The sequence below is a fragment of the Aphelocoma coerulescens genome, chromosome 8, assembly GCF_041296385.1.
Source record: "Aphelocoma coerulescens isolate FSJ_1873_10779 chromosome 8, UR_Acoe_1.0, whole genome shotgun sequence".
In the NCBI taxonomy this organism is placed as follows: domain Eukaryota; kingdom Metazoa; phylum Chordata; class Aves; order Passeriformes; family Corvidae; genus Aphelocoma; species Aphelocoma coerulescens.
In genome coordinates, this window is record NC_091022.1 from 14,658,951 (window position 1) to 14,681,930 (window position 22,980).

Sequence of the window (22,980 nt, forward strand, 5' to 3'; positions counted from 1 at the left end):
TCGTCTGCTCTTCCATTTGACAGCAATCCCTCTGCATCAGAGTTGCACAGTCCTGGCTCTCAGTTGTCTACTTGAGAATGTTTTTTTAAGTTATATATTCAAAAAAAAGTCTTAAATATAATTTCACTTACTTGAAGACCATAAAGTGATTTTGGTGCAGTGGACTGCACCTGTGTAGACAGGCACTAATAGATATTTTGGCACATCTTGCTGGAGCTAACAGGAGACAAAGATGATGATTAAAATAAATAAAAAGCAAAATTAATCCTGCTAACTGTCTGAGACCTAAGAAAAGGGATGTCTTTGTTCTGACGAGAACATCTTGGCTCGTTCTGCTCCTTTGGCTTGGTTTGGGGAGGATGTATTTTACAGTTCTCCCATGATACTTGGCAAATATAAAGCTGTCACATTGGATCCTGCTTCTCTTTGTATTAAAAGAATGTCTATGGTGTTTATGTTATGGGAAAAAAGCACTATTTCTACTTATTGTATTTTCATTGTCTCTTTTCTTATGACTGTACTGTTTGCCAGCAGCCGAGGGGCCACTTTGATGCTTGCTTTGATGCCATGGTTTATTGTGTTGCACAGTTGAGCCTATGGTTTTCCTTTCAAATCAGGGCTGGCATACTGGGTGAAAAAAAACCAAACCAAAAATAAAGCTTTTCTCTAATTATGGTTATCTCATAAAGTCTACATTTGTTACAGTTGCTGGGGTGGTGGAAATCAGTGTTTGTAAATACCTATATATTCTGATTTGTTTTCAGTCTCAGAGGTGTTTTCTTCTGTCTGCATTCCTCACCCCTGGCCACTCATGCAAGCAGCCTTCCTGCCTGCATGCTGAGCTGCACTGCCTCGGGAAGAGAGCAGCCTGTTACCCAGGTTATCTGCATGGCACAACCTCACCTTGTTCCCTCTTCGCAATCTGAGGGATTAGCATCCAAAGAAAACCAAATTAGTCTTGTATCAATTCACCCAGGAAAATGAGTCGCCAAACCAGCCAGAACACTCCTGCTGGCAGAACTGAGTGCAGAAGGAGCCTGGCAGGGTGTGTTCTGTGTGTGCTGTGTGCTGCCCAGCTCTGCCACGCTGCTCTCAGAGGTACACAGGTCCTGCTGTGGGGAACCACACTCTCCTGTGCCCACAGGAAGCCTCACTTGCTGGCTCCGTGCTCCATGTGGCAGTGCCAGTTAGGATGTCTGTAATACCCACTTGGATGTATCTGTTACTTTTTTCCATAGGTCTTGTGGCCATCTGTGAACTGATGAGGAACCATTCTGTTTCCATTTTGCTGATGGAAAAGGAGAGGCCTTGAGAGGCTGAGTGATTTGTCCAGGATTATGCAGCAAATCAATGGGAGAAAAGGGGATCAGGCCATTCCACATAGGAGTGCCTTTAACTGTCCCATGGGCTTCCTAGGGAAAGGCATGCAGGTCCCCAAAGAGGCCGCTTCCTGGAGTGTTCCTCCATTATTTCTGTCAGATTATTGCTGTAAACAGTGGAGAAATGCAAAATGTATTATTCATCTCTCCTACTCCTAAAATCAATACCTATCAAAATACAAATACAATTTAAATCAAAGGGCACTTATTGAGTGCAGATCTTACTAATTAGGTATGATTTCCCAACAATTTCTTAAATTATTTATCCAAGGGATGGGTAGAAGGCACTTTATATGTCCCAGAGTGAATATTATAAACCTCTTGTCATGATACAGAAAATGTGAAATGTAGTGCAATGCAGTGTGATTTGTAACCTTGATGAACTAATGTAATATCAATGGACATCAATCTGTGCAAAGAAAAAAAATCTGTCTCATCATAACATCTAACAAGATATGTCAAAATTCAATAACTGTGTGAAATGGACACATATCAGTGAAGGTTACAGATTTTGCTGCTAAGAATCAATTAAAAATGTAATAACCTCTTGCAATGGAAATTACTACACCATCACCAAAAAGGAGGTTTACATCATGCATGGACATTTGTCATAAGAGCAGCTCCCTTCAGGCTGGCTGTTGGCTCTGTAAGCAATTCCACGGGAATATATGGGGTTTTTTTTCTTATGCTGGTATTGCTTAGTCTAGCCCCATAGTCAACATGCAAACAATATTTATGCCATATCCAGTTAAATATATTTTTTAAACCTGTACAGAAAATAGCCAATGGTTTTGAAGACTTTTGTGTGCAAATTAGGAAGCAGCTCTCCTGTAAAATGAAAGATTTACAATTGTCAGTCAATAATGTAGATCAATGTTCTTCAATTTTTAATCATAAGGATTTTTCTCATGCAGCTTCTTTGGATCTTAATTTTCAAACTTTATACTCCCATCCATACAGCAGATCTTAAGATTCCATCACACCAACCATGCATCAACTGAAAATTCTTGGTCCATCATATAGATGTGATACCCTCTCACCAAATCCTTTCAAACCAGTGATTGAAAGGAACACTATGAAATGGTAGATATGTTTTCTCTTCAATTTTTGAAGCTGATTGATAAAATATTCACTTTTAGGCATTTTACTTTGCCTTTGTGAGCTGATAATAATTTAAGGGCAAGTGTAACTTTGAGGCTAAAACTAAATATTTGAACAGGGAGGGAGTTCCTATGGCTTCAAAGACAGTGGTATGTGAGGGGCTGAAGTAAAACTATCAGAGAAATTCAGAGCTTAAACTTTTAGCTTAGTGCTTTCTTCTGTAGCCTTAATGGTGATCAGCTCACCAAGGAAAGCCATCAGCAGCCTGAGCAAAAAGCTGTAGTGGTCCAAAGCCTGTGTGGCTCAGCTGCTGCAGGCAGCCTGCGATCGCACGGCAGCGTCGGCAGTACTTCAGAGTGACTGTGCAACCAGGGATGCAAGGCAGAGCTGTAATACTGACATTTTAAAGCATAAGTCAGAATGCTAATGGTATTTCAACCTTCCTTATTAGTTGCACAATAAGTGTCTTTTCAGCCAGTCTTCTGCAAATTCCTACCTGATGGTCTGCAAAAGATACGGTTTGAAAGTCAGAGCATTGGAGGCGAATGCTGGGTGTGTGGAAATGGATCAGTGTGCTTGAATTGATGGCAGGAATAAGGGATTTTGAAAAAAGCACTGCATTAAGATAACATGGGATAAAAAGTATAAAAAAGCATGCCATGAGTAAATAGGATAGATAGGATAAATTTACGTTCAATTATTCAGCTCTCCTGCTTGTATTTTTGTTTTAATTAACAAAAATTTGTCTGGCAGGTATGAAAACAAAGTTCAATCCCAGAGTGTTTGAATTAGAACTCCTAGCTGTATCAAGTGAAAATAGGCAATACTACATTTAATGTTTTGCCTTTTGTCATTCCATTTAAATGTGAATGAGCTATCTGGAAGGAATATCAAACATTGTAGTGGTATATTCTTTTTATCTTCATTCTTTTCTTCTATCTAATGCCTTTCATCCATGCTTAAAAAGTGTGTGATTGTATCTCTGATCATGATTAGTGACTGCAAAGGTTACCTAAATTAAGACCATCGACTAATTTTATTTTAAATGGAGGGTAGGAGCACATCTGTTTCAAACAGGTTTGTGATATGCCTTTTGTGAGTTCAAATCACAAATGACCACTTAAGTGAGCTCCTACACACACAGCTGCTTATTTGCAACAGTACTACCAAATGCATCTATAAAATGTCACTAGCCTTTTGGTGTTCTGAAATAGGTTTGTCTTCTCCATTCCCCTGGAAAATTCAGCCCTCTGTTATTGTGTAGAGGATACTGAAGGAAAGCATGTGTTCTTCCTCACAGAGGATGTGTTATCTACTGTATAACTGTACTCAATAGATATTTTGTATTTTGCTTGGGTCTCCCTCTGAGAGAGGCGTAACATTTTTTTGGAGTTGTAACTAACACTGTTTTCTAGCCATGAATTCTTATATAAGATTATGAATATAATTGAGGTAATAAAAGCAAAGCAAACAGTCTAGATTACATCTCTGGATTGTATTCATAGGTTAGAAGTGTGTGGTTTTGCTGTCTATCACATTGATTTTGGAAAGGTGTAGTTTGGAAATGATCACATGTGGAAGACACCGGCTGAGGGGCTATACCTCACACATGAGCCTACATCAAATAGCTCACGTAGCCTTTTTCCAAAGATAAAGGTGTGTACAGCCTGCAGGTATCTGCAGTGGGCAAACTGAAAGTAAACAAATAGAAATATGTTCATTTGACAAATTTCTACTGTGAATGATTTTGCCTTAAACTGTGGAAGGATCTCAGAAAAGCTTTGCAGAACAACTTCTCCATCATGGAGCTGGGGTGGCAGAGGATTGCAGCAGTGCTGCCTGGCCTCTGCTGAGGTACAATCTGTACTGCACCTGTCCTGTGAAACAGGAAAATGCTATTATATTTAATTTTCAAAGAGAGATCTAAGACATGGACAGAAACCACAGGACTTGTCTGCGTGCCTAAGGGAACTCTGCAAAAGCTGAGGGGTTGAAGAAAACTGTGTAGAGGCCATGGGTAATAACATCAACCATTAGACCATCCTCACAAAATCTGTGTTGCCAAGTCTGTTGCCACTGAAATCTGAAATCAAACATTAGCAGCCAAGAACATCATGATAATTAATTGTCTCAGGAGGACACAATTTCCAAGATCTAATGAAAGACGGAATCCAGCTCCCATATGTCCCATTTGATAGCCCAAGAAAACATGCACACATTTTTCAAAGAAACAGTGACAAATGCCCAAGTATTTGTCTCTCAGCTGAATAAAACTAATCACCAGGCCCAGGGATAGAAATGGACCCAGCCTGAAAGGGCAGCCCAGGATCTGTCGCTGACGAACTGTTTTCACTCAGAATGTTGAAGGCAGCTTCAGAAGGTGACAGCTGAGCACCAGAGCACCTCTGTTCTGCCCATAGAACAGCATTACTCCTACCTTGCATGCAGCTACCCTGTCACAGTGCTGGTTTATTTAAAAAAAATAATTAGAAACAAAAAAAGTTAGCACGCCACATTCTTGACAAAATACCGGGGAGAAGACAGAGGTATCAGTATAGTCACAGGTGTGTGCCAGGGCTGCCTTGCTGTGCTATAGGCTTGTCCTCGCTTGAACTTGACATTCCTGTAGATGGGATGTTTGTGCCAGAATGATAGTGGTGCACAGCCCCAGGGAAACAGTGAGGGCTGGAGAGCCTCAGCACCCCTGGGAGAGGCAGGCCTGTGTGTCTGTGGAAGCAGAGCCCCATTGTGAATGGGAATGTCCTGTCTCTGTGTGGCTCTAAGCCATATGGAATTGTTCAGCTAGCTTAAAGACATAATGTTTCTTTTTAACATTCATTGTTTGAAGGATCCTTACATGCATGAGAACAGCTGGTACTATGTAAAGACCGCATGCTGTTGTGGCTGTACTCACAGCCTGCCATGTTCAGGGAGAGGCAGGTGTCATCTCCATGCACGGGAAGCTCCTGCTTCCACTCCTGCTTTGCTGGTGTGGGGTGTTTCACGCAATTCCCAGGTTTGTTTGGATAGAGTTGAACCATCAGCTTGCTGTAGCAGACCTGATCCTGCAGCATGAACATCTTTTGCTTGCCACAGCAACAGCCCCAGCCTGACTCCCATGCTCAGAGGTTGGTAGGGAACGCCTTGGTGCCCCCTGAGCAGACTGGAAGGCTCAGTGCAAACAGGGGAGGAACACAGTTACAGAGCAGGACTGTGACAGACCTTGGTGTCTAATCCAGGACTTCTGAGCGACCCCTTATCCACCCAAACATCATTAGAATTTGCTAAGTGATCAGTCCTTGGAAACATACAAAATTTTCACTTTCCTCGTCCACCTTTTACATAGGATTCATGTGAAACTGCTAATCTAAAAAAGAAATACCTTGACACCCTGTTTAGTAAAAATGGGCACGAGGAAAGCAAGTACAAATTGCACAGCAAAGTTTCACCCTAAATATTGAAGAAAATATATTTTATTCTGTCTATCCTGAGGAGATTAAAGAGCAAAAAAAAAAAAAAGGAAGGTCAAGGTAAGTAATTGTAGCACACCATCTATTGTGTATTTCCTCAAGATCGCTCCACTTGTACAGAATAATGGCATTTCTGAACTTCAATACCTTCCACCACAGAAAGGCACAGCATTTTGACAGGACTCAGTAAATCATTTAAAATCATAAGGGCCATTATGCAGACTGTGTGATAAAGTTAGAGACAGGGTATTTTTCTGCAACTGGTCTTCAATTTCGCTCTAGATTTTAGGTGACATAAAGCTCAAAAGGAGCTCCTAGTGCTACTCTCCCACAGATGAGATCAACACTTATGAGTACATGTTTTGATGACACAGCTCAGAAAATTGAAGGGATTATTATTATGGAAGGACCAAGGTGATAAGTACTGTGTTATATATGAATAACTGTCAGTCAGACAAGCCAAGAAAGGTCATAATCCATTATATTAATGTCATAAATGTTATCATAAACCAACATCAGGATGGTAAACTGGGATTCTTGCACTTTTTAAAGTGCTGCTGTTCTTAAATGATTCTGTGTCCTGGAAAGACAAGTTTATATTAATTTTTCTCTCAAAAGACTTCAAAGATTTTTGGCAAAATAGAAGTAGTATTCCAAATATTTGTTTGGGTTTTTTAAAATCTTATTTTAAAGAAACTTGCTGAATTGTCACAACAGTATCCAAGATACCATGAACAAATGAGAGGAGAAACACAATAATTTCTGACTGTTTACTGTCCCCCCTTGTTTTATTTGAACTGTAACTTTCACACACACTTTCAGACACAACTCTGGGAGCCACTCCAACTGAGGATAAGAGAAGCAGGAAGGCAGAGGTGGAAGTTCCTGGCCTGGCTGCTGACCACCCCAAGTCAGGACTGCATCCTTCTGCAATTCACTCCCTTGACATTAATATTTTCCCCAGTATTGAATATGAATCAGGGTGATACTCAGGAATGTATGATAGTGGAAAAAGACAGTGGAAATCATATTTTATGTCTTTTGTGTTGCTGAGCATTTTCACGCCCACAAGAGCAGGCAGCTCAATGGATGTCACCAGTGCATGGCTCCTCTGAATTCACCCCGGGCTCACAGAGGAGGCTCACCAGGGATTGAAATGAGACTTTCTTTTTGGCAGCACCACAGAGTGCTCCATCCATTGCTGATCAGCTATGAGCCAGGAGTAAATTACTATCGTCTCATGTAAATCTAATCTCAACACAGGCTCCCAAGTGAGAGTAAGGGAGGTGAACTCTGGGCCCATGCAAAACCAAATCCTTGTGTCCACACTCACTAACATTACAAATTCTACAAAAAAATGGTATAACCCTGAAAGGTTAACATCAGAGGTGAAACAACTATTCAGTTAGCACTGGACCACTTTGTTTACAGCTTTGGGGGGAATGGTATGATAAACTCCAGAAATGCAAGAGGAATTTAAGGTGAGTTTTCACATCCCACACAGAGGCCAAAAAAAAAAAGCAGGGTAAGTACTTCTGGAAAGTGGCCTGCTGTATTTACTGACCACATCAGATCAGAGCTATGGTTTTATGTCAGAACTTAAAATTCAACATGTCCAGCAGACTCATGCTGATGTATGGTTGTGATAACACTGATGTGGGCAGGAGACAGCCGCCTGTGAGTCACTGCACCACTTCCTGCAGGAGCTGGCTGTCTACAGTAGGCACCCATTGCACTGCTGATTGAGTGTGGCTTGCAAAAATCACCCATCTAATCTAGCTTGTACAACTACAAATAAGCCATGTTTGTACCATGCAGGTAAATGTTCAGGGTGAAACCAGTGTGGGCTAACTTGAATTGTATAAATAACTGCAAATCATTACTTCAAATGAGAGCATAATGTCTGGAACCACAGGCAGGAAAAGACATTTACAGACGATCAAATTATCTTGGGATAATAGAGTAATGCTTTTCACTGCTGTACTTTGTGTTCTTATAGCTGAGCAAAGAATACTACAGCTGGAAAAGGCTCAGCATTTCAAAGAGAAGAGATTTTATAAGTAGAGCACTTCCATGGAAGAGACTGCCTTTTCTGTGTTGTTTTAGGAGAACATTAAAAAACCCGCAGCAAACCAAAAAAGTTATTTTTTATGACTCGGAAATATACAGAATAACATCTGATGATAAACAAAACCTTTAGACAATTTGTCTATTTTATAATATAACCTGAAAAGTGCTTCCTTGTTCATATGAGGTTACTTACCTCTATGATTGCAACAAAATGCTTTTGATCAAATGTGTTTTCAGAACTGGCACAACCAAATCAAGGAGCTGAGCTGCTATAGCAGTTTGCATGCACAAGTGCTGTTTAAGTGTAGAATTTTTTTGAGCACATTTTTAGAGAAAACAGAGTGCCCTTTGAAATTTTGGAACTAAAGCTATATAAATGCCATAATGCTTTTTATGATAACTGTAGAAGTATATGACACTCAAAGTGCTTTTAGGATGCTCCAAGGTATATCAAAGAGCATTAACTTCAGCACAGCTGGGAATGTCCCCAGATTCACTTATGAATGCATGTTTCTTATATCCTGTATATTAACTATAGCTACATACAGGGCAACACTTAATATAGCCTTGCTCATTGAGAATAATCCACAGAGTAAGCCTATTAGGTAAGGTTTAGCATCTACATTTTTCTGCTCACATCTGCTTGCCTGACATATATAATCTGCCGGGATGTCACAGTTTACATCCTATTTTCAATGGATGCTAATGAAACTTGATCAGTGTCTTCATCTCCTTCTCTGTCTCTCCAAGAAATATTTCTGCTTGTCAGCTCCCCCTTACCAGGAGTCTCTGGTGTGATCCCTAGCCAGGTCCTTTATTAAAGGGTAGTGTATGCAGGGCTTGAAGGCAACCATACAATTTATCATTGTGCAAAATGGATGTGCTACTTCCAAGACAGTAAGGAAATAAAAAGTGATATAGCAATTCCCTAATCTGAATTTTTCTGTACTTCCTTTTCTCTCAGGTCTGGCATACCACTATTTTAGCAGCAGTAAGTCAGTAGTTGCTTTCTGAAGACTTATGTTTCTGCTGAAGTCTTATGAAACTGAACTGTAGGCACCTCAGTAATTTTAGAACAGCTTAGTCTGAGAGGTAAATTAAAATTAGGGAAAATTAGACCATTTCTAATGAGATGGTTATTACACTGAATAATGATGATTATTGCTTCTGCTTAATAAAACTGTCAGCCAATGCAAAATATATATTAAGTGAAATTACATTACATTATATTTCTATCAACTCAGAAATTCAGTGTGTTGCTTTCCCAAAAACCATGGAAATAATGAAATGCTAGACAGGGCTCCCTTTTCCAAATAGGATCAAACATGGAGCTTTCAGAAACAGCCCTTTAAAGCCCTGATTTAAAGCCCATTAAATCTAATGTGAAGAGTTCTGCTGACTTCTGTGCCATGTAGATCAGGACTTCACTAAAATGAGCAGTGTTCCCCCCAGTTGTCTCTACTAAATACCTAGACAACACAACACAGTAAATGCATGTTCATAGCCCCCTTGCCTCACTGAGCTCAGTGCTTGCTGGCACACCTGCTTTTCTGTTCTGATTTACCTGGCAAATTAGGAGATGGACTCCATAGGGTGAGACACACTGTTATTTCCAAGGTGAGAACAAAGAGGAATATTACCTATTATCTATCTATTATCTATCTAAAAATTAAATCCTGTTGTAGGATGCAGAAGCCCCAGACACTTAGAGGTGAGGCAGCTCTCCAGAAGCCTGTCCAGAGACATGACTGACTGGGAAATTCCAGTGCTCAGCATTTTTTTGTTTAAAAGCAGGCATAATATCAAACCCTGCTTTCAGCAAGAACTGCTGTGCCGAGGGATGAGAGCTGTCCCTCTGGGGGGTGGCTCTCTCCTCTGTGCTGGGAGTCTATATGGCAGGAAGCTGCCAAATGGGCAAGAAGAAGGGAGGTGGGAAGTGAAGAGTGCATTCCTACTATCACACCTTCTCCGTGTAGGGTTCAATCTAAAAGGATATGTTTTTTGTGGAATAATTTTATATAAACTAAGCCACATTTGTCTTACAGAAAGGTGTTTATCACAGCTGCAGTAGCAGTAAATTTTATAGATTCTGAGAGAGATTAAATAAGCAACAAAAACTGCATGACTCAATACACACCTATGCCAACTGATTCAGTGAACTAGGGCAGAGAGGTGAGCCAGTCTTTCTGTGGTGCAGTTAAAACCTGGAGAAACACAGATTTTCTCATATAATTTTGTTTTTTGAGAGCATTATTGCTCATACAAAGAGCAATGTATTATCTTAAATGACAACGATAACATGGTTAGTATGTCACAGCACATGTGGTTCTCAGGTTTTCATCATGCTTTAAAACATTTACTAATCAACAAGATTTCTCCTTTTATGAAGCCCATTTTGTAGAGTTCCATAAAATAGGTTCAACAGTCACAATTTCATTAGCATTATATTGTTGCCATGGTAATGTGGTACCAATTCAATTGATGGGCTTTTCATCCTGGGCTTATAGAATTGCTCTTCCTGTCAAAAATACATCTATATGGAGACAACAAACAGACCTTACCACTGGAGTATGAGCACAAAATATCACATGCTAATTTGGCTAGGAATGTATCATGTTATTGGCAGCAGACCCAGAAATCATCAGAGACATGGTAGAAGTTACTAAACACCATACATGGCAAAGTCAAAAATTAGGAAAGTTACTCGCATTGTTTGCTGCAGTATCTGAATGTGTTATTGCTCAAGCACTTGGCTCTACTGTGATCATTCTCTGAAATGCTGTTGGGAGGGCACAGCACAACTGGGAATATTAGAGGAAACAAAAGCAGCAACGCCCTAAAGAATAAAATGTGAGCTGAAGTTGTGTTTTGTCCTTTTCCCGTTCTGCAGCATGTTCTGGGCTAATTGCTGCCAAACGCAACACCTAGTTTCTCTGGTCTGTAAAATTGGGATAATGACCCCTCTGCCCCTGTGCAGAGAACCTGGTGTGTACCAAATAGTGAGTGATAGCTGCTACTGCTAAACACTGTCATTAAGTAAAGTAGCAATGCTTTTAACAGCTCCGGGAAAATGCACTGCACAGATCTACAATTTGAGAAATGTCACTGGGAGGATCTGGACTCACCCAGGGAAACACAGAAGAGGTGACAGACTGAGCAGGTAACAGTATATATAAACTTATAGAGGAAGGATACTCACATCATTAAAAAATCATTACAGTTTGTAGTTTTTAAAAAATAAATAGTGTAGGCTACAGGAGAAGTATCTGCAGGAATCTGAGCAAGGAAAGCAAAATCAATATAAGGCAACAGAGAGGTGGCTTGTTTATAATATGTTCAAACACTTTCTTGTATATTTTCGCTGTTTTTTGATGATTGTTTCCTATTTAGATAGGAAAAATCTTTTACCATCCTGACACATAATGTTCAGTCTATCATTTCTTAGCTTAACCATGTTGTGTCCTTCGCAGCAGCAAGGGTAAATTACAGACAGGATAGTATTCAGCATAATCAAAGATGTGTTCCACTTTACATAAGTTTTGTCTGATTTACAAAAGCAGTATCTTCTCCAGCTGAGTGAGGAAAGAGAGACCTTTACTTGCAGATAAAAAAAGTTAGAGAAGAGGCTTCTCCATTAGGAACCTATTGTTCACACACAAAAAGATAACTGCTGTTACCATTATTATCTATTTATTTACTTTTACCATGATATAGCCACAGGACCTACTTGTGCTAAGCACAGCAAAACCACAGAGAGTGCTGCAGTCTCTCCTTCAGACAATTTATAAGCCATAAGAGAGGCCAGAGAGGAAAGAAAAATAAAGAGGGAGAGACAGCTTATATAACCAACTCTCTAGGTCAGAGAAGTAGTCAATGGCAGAAGCAGCACAGGTCTCCAGTCCCTGTACCCTCAATTGCGATGCCTGTCCTGGTGGGGGAAGGATATGTTTGGAGATACCCTGCACCAGATTCTGAGGATTCACGCTCTAACTCGCACACAGAGCCATGCTTTATCCCCTAATTCCAATGGCTGCATCTGTGTTGCTGAGCAGGGGCAGCCTGAGGCAAAACTTGAAGTTGGCTGTGAAGCCCACCCCTATTACCTATTAAAGCACCTTCAGGCTGGCTCCAGGGCAACCCTGTTAATCCTCTCAGGGACAAAGGCTCAGGAATACCCTATGTTTTTTTGAGCATGTTCAAGGGCACCAGGGTCAGGGTACATGCCAGAGAAATATTAATGGGTTTCAACTCCACAGCTGAAGCAATAGGGATCAGGCTTTCTTCCTTTGCAGTTGGGACTTCCAAACCCAAGCCTGAACAGATGGAGGGAGGGGGGAAAAGAGAGGAGATTTTGGTCACAAGAGCAAGAAGTCAGTTTACACCAGAATTTGAAAGCTTTGATCAGGAAGCAATATGATGTCTTAGATTAGGAGAGCACTGACTTGGAGTTTTTCTTGCTTTCTCCTTCTCTCTCTGTCTCTCAAAATCCATATAAAGTAAACCCGTCAGACTCTGGGTGAAGAGGCATTCATCTTCTGGTCGGTAAATACTTTCATTCACTGTGTGGTGCCTGCTGACTTTACTGCTGTTGCAGCCTTTTAAAATGCTTCCAGGAAATCTCATTAGATTTTAACTTTAATTTTCTTTTATTAAGGAACCTGAAGAGAGTTTATAATAATCCCAATTTAACTTTTTAATAAAAACTGCAAATAATAGGCTAGCATAGATTTGATCTCATATACATATCTGATAAAAATTCTGATCTGTAGTAAAATTTGTTAGCCAGGAGTCTGTTGTCATCATATTAATGAATATAAAAGCTGGCAGCTTCAAAATGGCAATATTAGAGTAAGCCTACTTTTTTTTTTTTATAATGGTTTTGCCTTGTGCATTCAGTATTGATGAAGATTAAGATTTAGCATGCAGAAATAATATCCATTATGATGGGATTGTCCACAGTGAATTGAGTAGGACATTTGCTTAATTAAAAGTATTTCTCTTAGATGATTTAAGAAGTGTGTCCTACTACTGAACTGATGATGTAAATTAGTTTCTTATAATCAGTTCACCACTGATGACTCCTTATACTAAATAGAAGAAGAAAAAGGTAAGAGAAGAGTCAGAGGAAAATAATGGATGCCACTGTCTGAGAATTTAAAAGAACTTTAGAAATAATGATTAATTAACACTGTGCCTTGAGCAGGAAATATACATGATCACACCCCTAATGCAGAGACCGAACAGAGCCCTAAAAGGCTTCTCTCCAAGCAGAAAGTTTGGAGATGAAAACATGAACACATACCCAGATTCCCGCTCCTACCCACTGTACCTGTGCCTCAGAGGCCACTGGCATTTGGAGGGCAGAGCTTGGGGATAAGAGGTGGCACAGAGCCCATGGTGGTGAAGCCCTGTGACATGGTGTGGGGTGTCCTGCAGGAGCTCGGCACAGCATTTCCCCAGCTTTGAGCAGGAGGCCGGGAGCTTGAACTGTTCTGGCTGACAAATTGGAGCAGAGTGGAGAGCAAAGCCAGAACACCAGGGAGGGCAGGAACTGGTGTGATCTGCTCCTCAGGGTGCTTTTAAATGTGTTTGTAAAGACATACTGGGTGGTTTAATCTCTCATACAAATATACTTTCAAGGGAGAACCCCAATGGGTGGAATGTTTCAACCTCTCTCAATTTTACAGCCCTACAGCCTAAGTTTCCTGGACTAGTCCACCTTCCTTCCTCGCCAAATGACTCATGGAAAGCTGTAGATCTTCAGTCTGTGGAGACAATCTAACATCAGCAACTTTCTGGGGGTGCTGCTACAAGGTAGGGCCACATCTAACTCCTTCAAACCATCCCATCAACTGAGGTGTGCTACTGACATGAAAAGCTCGTGACTCCCACTGCTGAGACCTACTTGTCTGCTTCCTGGAAACCCTGCAAGGCTGCCCCTGAGACAACTGGACCTTCCATCAGCCAGACACACAAATCACTCACTAAATAGTTTTGGCTGAGGTTGTTGGACAAAATCTTCATAGACAGAGCCAAGAGGACAGGCAAGAAATATTTATCTTCTTCATGCCACAATTTGTTTTTTCATTATTTCTTTTCTCCTTTTTACACTCAAGGCATTTTTTTCTTTCTACATAGGCTAATAGGAAGAAATGCTGTGGTTTACTCCAGTCATTTAATTTACGTAATTTGTCTTGATTCTAATTATGAGCATTCATATAGCAAGTGACATTTGTTGATATATGTCACACTTCTGAAACACTATAAAAAATATCTGACCTATTCTCTGTTAATGCCTAGATGACATTTTAGGAACAGGAACCACCCTGGGAAGGGCTGGGCATGTGCAGGATGGGAGCTGTCAGTGACGTGCATGGCCATGAATCTGGTTTTGATCTGTCCATGTAATTTTCCAGGTGAGCCTTGGACTCTGCCTACTGTCTGTGCTTCCAGATGACAGCCCCACGATGGCAGATGGAGGGACATCCGCTCATCCCACGCCCTGCACTGGGTGTTTGCTGCTCTCAGAGCTGCCATACGCCACGGGACCTCCAGCTGCCGGATGCCTGACCCAGCTCGACTGCTGCTGGAGACGTGTTGGGGCTGGCTCGTCCCTGCTTGCTCCTGCCTGCCTGCCTTATTCTTCTGAGTTATGCCCCAGCCCTCTCCTGTCCTGTTGTGCTAGTGCCTCCAGGCTGTATTGAGTTTTCAATTACCACAATATACAATGCAGATGCTATGTAAAACAGCCAGCGTGGCTGAGCACGCTGAACTCAGTAGAAACACAGTTAAATAAAAGTACTGCTATAATACCAGGAGGCTGATTGGAACCACAAGATACCAGTGTCATATCCTGTGGCTTTTATGTTGGTAGATGTAGATTTCAGCCATTGGAGTCTAGCTATCCAACAGACACCCAGATCCATTTCCTTTAGTTGTTATCTTCAGTTGTGAGTAACTGATACACATTTGCCAATAAATGCAGAACTTAGTAAACTGCAGAAGAAAAAAAAAAAAAAAAATTTGAGATACCTACAAATATATCCAGGCATGTACTATGGGGTAGCATCTAACAGTATGCAACTTAAAGAAACTCTCTGGTACACACAATATATTTAAAGTGGTACATCAAGAGATCTCTGACTTCAGAGAACCAATGTGTGTTTACATTGTCAACTCCAAATTCAGACAAGGAAATAAACAGCAAGTGTAGGTCTCCACATCTGTATTTGTACAAGCAGTAACAAGCTCCCAGACGATAACGATATCATGATATCTATGTGGGGATAAAATACTATGACAAAAGAGGAAGAAAAAGCAATAAATGCAATAATGTCAATTTTTTCTGTTATTAACTTCTAGTAAAGCTTAGCGACTAGAATTTTAAAATGTTTTATGTAGAAAAATGTAAAGAGAACAACACATTAAGTGTGTTTTTCCCAAAGAAAAATGAAATTGGCATACCGAGAAAATGATTATATTTAGTACTCTCAGGGCAAATTCTAGTTAAGGATTGTGAAATAATTTGAAAATATTAATGATTAAGCCTCATTGCTAGCCTTCAGGTAGATAATAATGCTAATTATTACTGTAAATAAATACTATTATTATCATTCTTGCTCAGAAGAATATTGATGCATAGAGAATTATGTATTTGTCCAAAGTCTGTTTTACTACTGTAACCATCCTTCTCAAGAACTGTTATATATTAAGATCATCCTTTTCCAAGTACTCTTTGATATAATATTCAGTTTATCAGCTCTAAAAACCAACCAACCAAGCTGCCTTGTGAAACAGTGCCAGTGAACATCTCCATTTGCATGTGAATTCTCAAGCAGCAACAATCCTGCTTCAAAAAAAAAAAAAAAAAAAAAAAAAAAGAAGAGAAAAGGAATCACGAAAATCAGTACAAAATCTGTCAAGGCCCCATCTGTGACTGGGTATCAGAATATCACTAAGAAGCTCTAAGGAACAAAGTTCATTCCAAGTCTAACACATAGTGCTTTTTGGTCGATGAAATTAATTCAAGCAGGGAGAAATGAGAGTGCATACAATGAAAAACTCTGTTCCTCCACTGAGGATCAAAGGGAAGAAGCATCACTGCTGTGTGTGTGGTCTTGGTCTTGGTGCACATAGCCATGCGTAATCACTAAAATAATCAGTGTGCTTGTGTCTCCTTTTGATAGCCAGGTATGCCTGCTGCTCCTCTGAGGAGTGCCAGGGAATGAGTGACCTCTGGTCCTGACAAGGTGAGGACTTTGATTACATACAATTGTTGCAAAAAGCAAGATTTACAGCCAGCTACCTGAAGCAGTATGGAGACAAAATGATAGACTCCACCCTGGCCTTGGAAAATCCCTCTACAAACATGTTTATTTCCTTCTGAATGGGAATATATAAAGGCTGGGGACACTTATTTGTAGGCTATTTATATATCTCCTCATCAGGATCTGAATCTTGCATATTAATGAAACAGGAAACCAAACATTAACACCATTCTAATGCAGCATACTATTTTTCTTTCCCTTTTTTTAACTGTTAGAGTATGCAAATGTTCAGTTAACTGGTCCTCATGTTTTCTCTTTATTGAATTGCTTTCACTATGGCAAATAAATATTCATAAAGAAATGTGGACAATAAATCATTTCAAATAGTTCAAAGCCATTTTCTTTCTAGACTGCATATATTTTCAGCTGTAACTCGCCTTTAATATTTCATTCAAAAGACAGACTTGTAGAAGGACAATAGAGATAATGTGTCAAGTAGTAATTAAAACAGGGGGTAATGATTAAAACCATTTTGATCTACATTGTGCTCTGCCAGATTCATAATCTTCTGTGTTTGTTAGGATGACTTTCTACTTGCTTTATACAGAAACTCAAAATAAACTTCTGTTTGAAGACACTGCAGAATACAAAAGATTTCAACCCTGAGCTTGTGGGGTCCAGAGCCCTTCCCAGCTCTGGAGTTTAGGTGTATCTTCTGTACCATCCTAGCAAGATAAACTCAAGCAGGCACTGTCGTTCCTGCTAATATTGTGACTTCTCCGGGAAGCAGATCCAGATGCAGGGCAGAAGACAAGGAAGGGCCACTCCAGCATGTACAGGTAAATGTAACCTGTCTCACCATTTAGATTTAAGCTAAGAGCTTCAAAAGAAATGAAAGTTAATGAAAGTTAAAGATCTGGCTAACTTATACATTTAGGGATCTCAGTTCAAATCCAAGTAATAATTCTGTTCCTTGTCTCACTGTATGTTTTGGCTGTTAATAACATATTTGGCCCAAACTCATTATCTTTCCTGATATGTTGCTGACTTTAGGCTCTGATTCAACAGACCACTTACATACAGACTTAAATAAATTGATTTAGGAAAGCATTGGTCTTTGTGTTTAATCTTGGGCAGACATTCAACTTTCAAATCAATGTGACCTATGAACAGCCCTGACCTTTGGGTCTAAATATTTGCCAAATCAGTGCACTGATAGAAATATCGGAAAAGATAATATCCATATCTAATCAGAATTTTAGTCTCTACTTTCATGGGGAAATACCCATAGGTAACACATGATTCTGCTCAAGAAATCCATTTTATAGAATTTATCAGAAAGCCTTAAGTCACATTTGCTGTTTATTCCAAAAATACGAGATGAACGGTGTCATTCTTTGACAGTGCATCTGTAATATTCTTTAAATAAAAAAAATGAAAAACAGAAAAATGCTGGCACAGAAGGGCATTCATAATTATTTATCGATACCTTCTCAGTTGCCCAGCACATGGCAATCCTTTGAAGAGCAGGAAGATGGAAGGTGAGGCAGAGAGGTTCTGGTATCCCATGGACTTGAAAACAACTGTATAAGACATATCATGGGAAACTCCTTCCTAAAACCAGCATTTATAAGGCCATTTAGATACACAACGAATTTTGAGTGATCACATATTTTTATTACACAATGAAGGCAACTAGGGTAAAAACGTAGATGTTTCTGGTGTAGAGGTTACACAAGTGCACCTATAGCCAAATCTACAAGATTAGAAGAAGCAATTGGTAAAATAATAGATGTTATGATTCTATGAAATAAAATAGTCTTCTTACTGTTCTTAAAAACATTTCACACTTAAGTTTTCTTTATTATGTTATTAAGAAGGCAAAGAGAGGCTCTCAAATACTGTTTTTAGAGCAGAAACACAGACATAAAAGAGGAAGCAGATTAGAGCAGATCCCATTCTATCATGTAATTTGAAGAGTCATGAGTATGAAGATCATAAGAAGATGCAGGAAGAATCAATGGGTGCTATGTCTGTGTATAACCATAGAGGAATGCTGTGATCCACATTGTCCCACTGGGTTCTGTGGGCAGAGTTTGGGAATAACGCACAAAAAGCAGCTGTTCAGCATTCACCTGGTTCACACAATCACATGGATCTATCCAAATGCCACCTACATTCACTTTGGAGGTGGTGAGTCAGGAATGTGGAGCTGCTGTATTGTACATTCACTGCATGCAAGCTCTGGAGCAAGGCCCCTTCGAGCAAAAGGCAGACTGTAAGGGGAAAGCACAACGCTCTTACCCTCCTGTATGACTCTCATATTACAAAATAAAACCCAAAAAACAAAAGCTGAAGCTCCCCTTTCCATCTACTGTGCCCCAGGGTAGGGGGAGATTACAGCAAAAATAAAACAGTCACTTCCTCTGTTAGGTATTTCCATATTTAGTCATGAATTGGAGCTAAATTTGCTAATTTAGATCACCTGCTCTCAATGAAATCAATTAGTGCCTAGCAGGTGCAAAAAGCTTATAAAGCTCAAGGTGAGCACGAACAGGTCCTTGTTGGATGAAAGGCTTTTTCCAGTGTGAGGAGAGGATCTCTTTAATCAGTTCTTTAGGTTCTGCTGAAATCTTACTGCTTTAGAGAACTTTATTCTTGAGGTATGTTTTGCAATTGATTTAAAGAGTTTGTGATTTCAATTTTTTTCATCTTTCCTCATACCTTTGGTTAGAGTGTAGTAATGGTTTTTCTATGGTGCATATAACATAGAGGTCAGAGAAAAAAATGTTCCCCCCTCTCACTTCACTAGTATTTACACTGTTACATCTTTTGAGGAACTAGGAAAAAAGTCACCAGCTCTGCTACCAAGCATTATCCTTTCATGCCTATTCCTGTTGTCACAGTTTTTTTCCTTTTTAACTGATAAAGATTATGATTTGTATATGAAAGTCCCTTTGATGAATCTGCCTTTTGGCTTTATTTCCTTGGTTTTGCGTACCAATATTGGGTCAAATTCTGAAATATAATTGATTTCCACTGAGTTTGTCAGAGACAGGCAGACTTCTGAAATGCTGCATGCTTGCCTTCACATCCTAAGCAATTTAGCTTTTTTCATTACCCTTTTTACTAAAGAAAAGACTAGTTTACTCTTTCTCAAACGTGTAATAAAAAAAACACGTCAAGGCATGCTAATCATAAGGAAGAAAGTCCTACAGATGCTCAAATTTATATGCTTTTAGCAACAGTTTAGCACATATTATTGTAGTTCCCTATACAGCAAAAGAAGTTAATACCATGTTATACTACATGAATTCAGGCCCTGATGCTGCAGTCAAGCTAATGGGAGGTGAAATGTAACATGGATTAGAGTAACTTGATAGGGAAGAAATACTTCTAATGGTCACCCACAGAAGTCGGGAAAGAAAAAACATTTCCCACTACTAACATATTTCTTTTTTCCATGTTTACCTGGAAATCAGAAAAATACCTGAAATAAGTGGGGTGTAAAGAACCCATGTGTATCTTACATTGTGTTTGAATAATTTTATTATGTCCAAAGCATTTTTATCAGAATGGTGCTTGGTTATGAGTTATGACTTTCTTTCTTTCTTTTTTTTTTTTTTTTTTTAATTTCCCAGTCCTTTGGCTTTTCTCCAAGCAGGAGAATAATTCTAACTTACAGCAGATGTAGTCCATCCCTTAAGACTCCAGATCAATCAGACAGACGGTGATTGTTCTCTTTAACATACTAAGATTTGCTTTGGTGTAAAAGTCAGCTTTGTGTCCTGCAGGTCTATTATTTACTAAAATAAATACTGCAAAAAGCAGCCATACTCTGCTTGAAAATTAACAAAAACTAGATTGAGTTTCTATTCAAAGACAAACTGTTCATCACAAAGGAATAAGAAAACAAAAGGCTCCTGATGCTATGACAGAGTTAAAAGCAAAAGTTCTACATGGAACATGGGCAAGTGAGAAAAGAGGATGAAGAACAGGTGGTAGAATGGAGAGAAGGGGAGGGGATAACAAAACAGGGGAAAAGTGTATTAAGTGCAAAAGCTTAGACCAAAGAGTCACATGCAGCCCCAGGGGTATGTCTGCGGCACTTCAAAAAAGTTAGGAATAAAAGACCCCCAAACACTACTGTGATGTGTATATTGATAACAGAAGTGTTATCTGTATTTTAGAAATTTCAGATGCTCATTTATTCAAGTAGGAATTGAGGTGTTATGTACTAAAGCTTGGCCCAAACAGACTCATATTTTGAGTACTTTTCTTTACTCTTTATATTTGGTATGGTAGAATAGCAACCATTAGCTTAGCTGGCAGCCTCTAGGCTGCTGTGGAGTAGAAAAACAGCCCTAACAGAGTTGAGGATCTGGACCTAGATGTTCCCTTAAAATTGGACATGAAAGGTCTGGTTTACCTTTTAAGTTGGCAATAGTTAATCGAGAAATACTTTAATCAATGCTTCATGTGATTTAAACCTGATGCAACCAAGTAGCCTGCCTCTGAGAAACTTTCCAACAGAGGTTTGCAATCTTCCTAGGACTCAATGGTATTTCGATGAATAACGTTTCTAGCAGGCTAATTTTCTTGCTAATTATCATCAAACACCTAGACAGACTTTCTGCTGTAGTAGATATGCTTTGAAAAAAACTAAAGTCCCTTCAATCATGGGCAAAAGGAAATTACAAATTCAGTGATATAAAGATTTTTAAATCTTAAAGTAGTGTTTCATTACAATATCTTGGTGCTAAGATACAACATCTTATAGTTGATAGATAAAAAACCCCCCATAATTGATTTTGAAATTAAAAGTCACAATCCATGGAAAAGAGTCCTATTTTTTTTATTAAAAAATAAATTAGGTTATTGCAACTCTAAATGGCAAACTGTGTTTTCCTCCAACCAAATGTGTTCTGACCAAAGGGATTCTATGCATTTTTGGCTTTGTTGAGGGCTTTACTTCAACTTTAAAAGGAAAAATAAACCCTACAATACAGCTTACCAAAATTCATGGATCTATACCCTGTATACTTTGGGCATGTAAGTCCCAAGTGTATTCTTCCTATTCCAAAATACTTTGAGGTTACACTTAGTCAGAAATGTTTCTAGCCTACTTCTCTTCATTTCATTCTGTGCAACTAGTATGAGATGGAGGAATAGACTTAAAAGGAGAAAAATTCTTACTGGAAGAAACAAAGGCAGGTATGTCTCTGCCATAGTCTGCATCCTTTCAAATTCATCCTGCTGATGCCAAGGCTGGTCCTTCACAAGATCACAGCTACATCTGGAGAGAGTAGTATTTGCTTGGTGTCACAGTACTCAGGCAGTGCAAAATCAGATCCAAGGAAAATTGTGTTACCATGGCTTTAATGGGGGTGGGGGGAGCTTATCTGTAAATGGCTGGGATGCACTTGCAAAGCACACAACCCAAACTCAGAGCTGGCAGTTTGAGGCTATGATGGGAGAGTAACAAACAAGCGTACACCAAGCAGATGGGCCAGCCAGGCTGTTACAATGGGGTTCAACTGCAGCTCTGGCTCTGTATGTGGGAGCTCCTCAGTCAGTCTTAATTGTCAGCCTGTATTGACTTTGGTATTTACAATACCTTTGTTTATAGGATTATGATTAATTTCTTCTGTGATTGAGGAAAAAAATTTAAAAAATATAGGCCTTTTAAATCCTATGATATTCTGTTCCTTTCAGGCTTATAACAAATATCCAGTGACAGTGATATAGGTTCTCCCTGCAAGAAGTGTGAAATTACAAGTATGCATATGTATATGATCTCATTGTCAGTATTTGACAAGCTTGAAAAAAAAATGTTTTGGCTATAGAAGCCACTGATGTAGGTGTTATGAGGCATATGGGAGAGGTCTTTCAAATTTTTGGAATGCTTGAAGCAGGAATTTGCTGTGTGGGCTAAAAGGACTATATCTGTGGCCCAGGCAGGTGGAGATGACACTTTCCTAGCTGGTTGTTGTTGCAGTAGTCCACCTAAGCATTCTGCAGGAAGGTGGAATGCAGCATAGCCAAAAGTTGCCATAGCAATAGATTATTATGCAGTTAGAGTAAAATCTTGGATATGTATGTACTGCAATTAAAGTGATAACTGGTTTGAATTTTTGGGAAAGAGCTCTACTGGACATAATCTTAAAAAACACAAACAAAACCCCAACAAAAGGAATCAGCCAAAAGGGAAAAAAAGGCAAAAGAACATAAAACCTTTTGTTCACTTGTGTAAGAAGTGGGCAGTTCCACAGCACCATGATTTGTTTATTTTTTCTCTTGTTAAAAACTAAATTAGTGTGAGGTAAATGACACCCAGCATAATACAGTACTTTTTTTGTCAAACATATCTTTCAGTTTCTGTGAAAATTGTTGTTTTGCAGCACGAGACTTATATGGAATACACAGTAAAAAAACCACAAACAAACACAAATTTAGGCATGAGACTAGACAATGTAATCTTGTTTTATTTGGTGGGGGAAGATATTTTTTTAAAATCATGGTATGTATTCTATAGCAGTAGTAATTTTCAGTGGAGATAAGATGCCCTACATTGATGGATAATGTTTGTTATAAAGGGTTCATTTCCAAAAGGAATCTGGTTTAGCTCAGATTTTTTTTTTTATCAAATTGATTCTGCTTGATTTGATGTAGTGATCTAATATGACCTTGATT

The 22,980-nt window shown here is 39.3% G+C and overlaps 1 protein-coding gene and 1 long non-coding RNA gene across 3 annotated transcripts in view; both read left to right on the plus strand.

The window, feature by feature from the left end:
- The window catches only part of LOC138114182 (uncharacterized), a 41,673-nt gene extending 24,631 nt beyond the window's left edge, over positions 1-17,042 (plus strand). Inside the window, exons 2-3 of the long non-coding RNA XR_011152511.1 lie at positions 13,708-13,834; positions 14,437-17,042. This is a non-coding gene — a long non-coding RNA (uncharacterized lncRNA). The remainder of the gene's footprint in view (positions 1-13,707; positions 13,835-14,436) is intronic.
- Positions 17,043-18,841: 1,799 nt separating this feature from the next.
- The window catches only part of DPYD (dihydropyrimidine dehydrogenase), a 366,543-nt gene continuing 362,404 nt past the window's right edge, over positions 18,842-22,980 (plus strand). Inside the window, exon 1 of one of the 2 annotated variants that reach the window (XM_069022646.1) lies at positions 18,842-18,950. The gene's annotated coding sequence lies outside the window, so the exon portion shown is untranslated. The remainder of the gene's footprint in view (positions 18,951-22,980) is intronic. The other variant, XM_069022644.1, reaches the window with a different exon arrangement.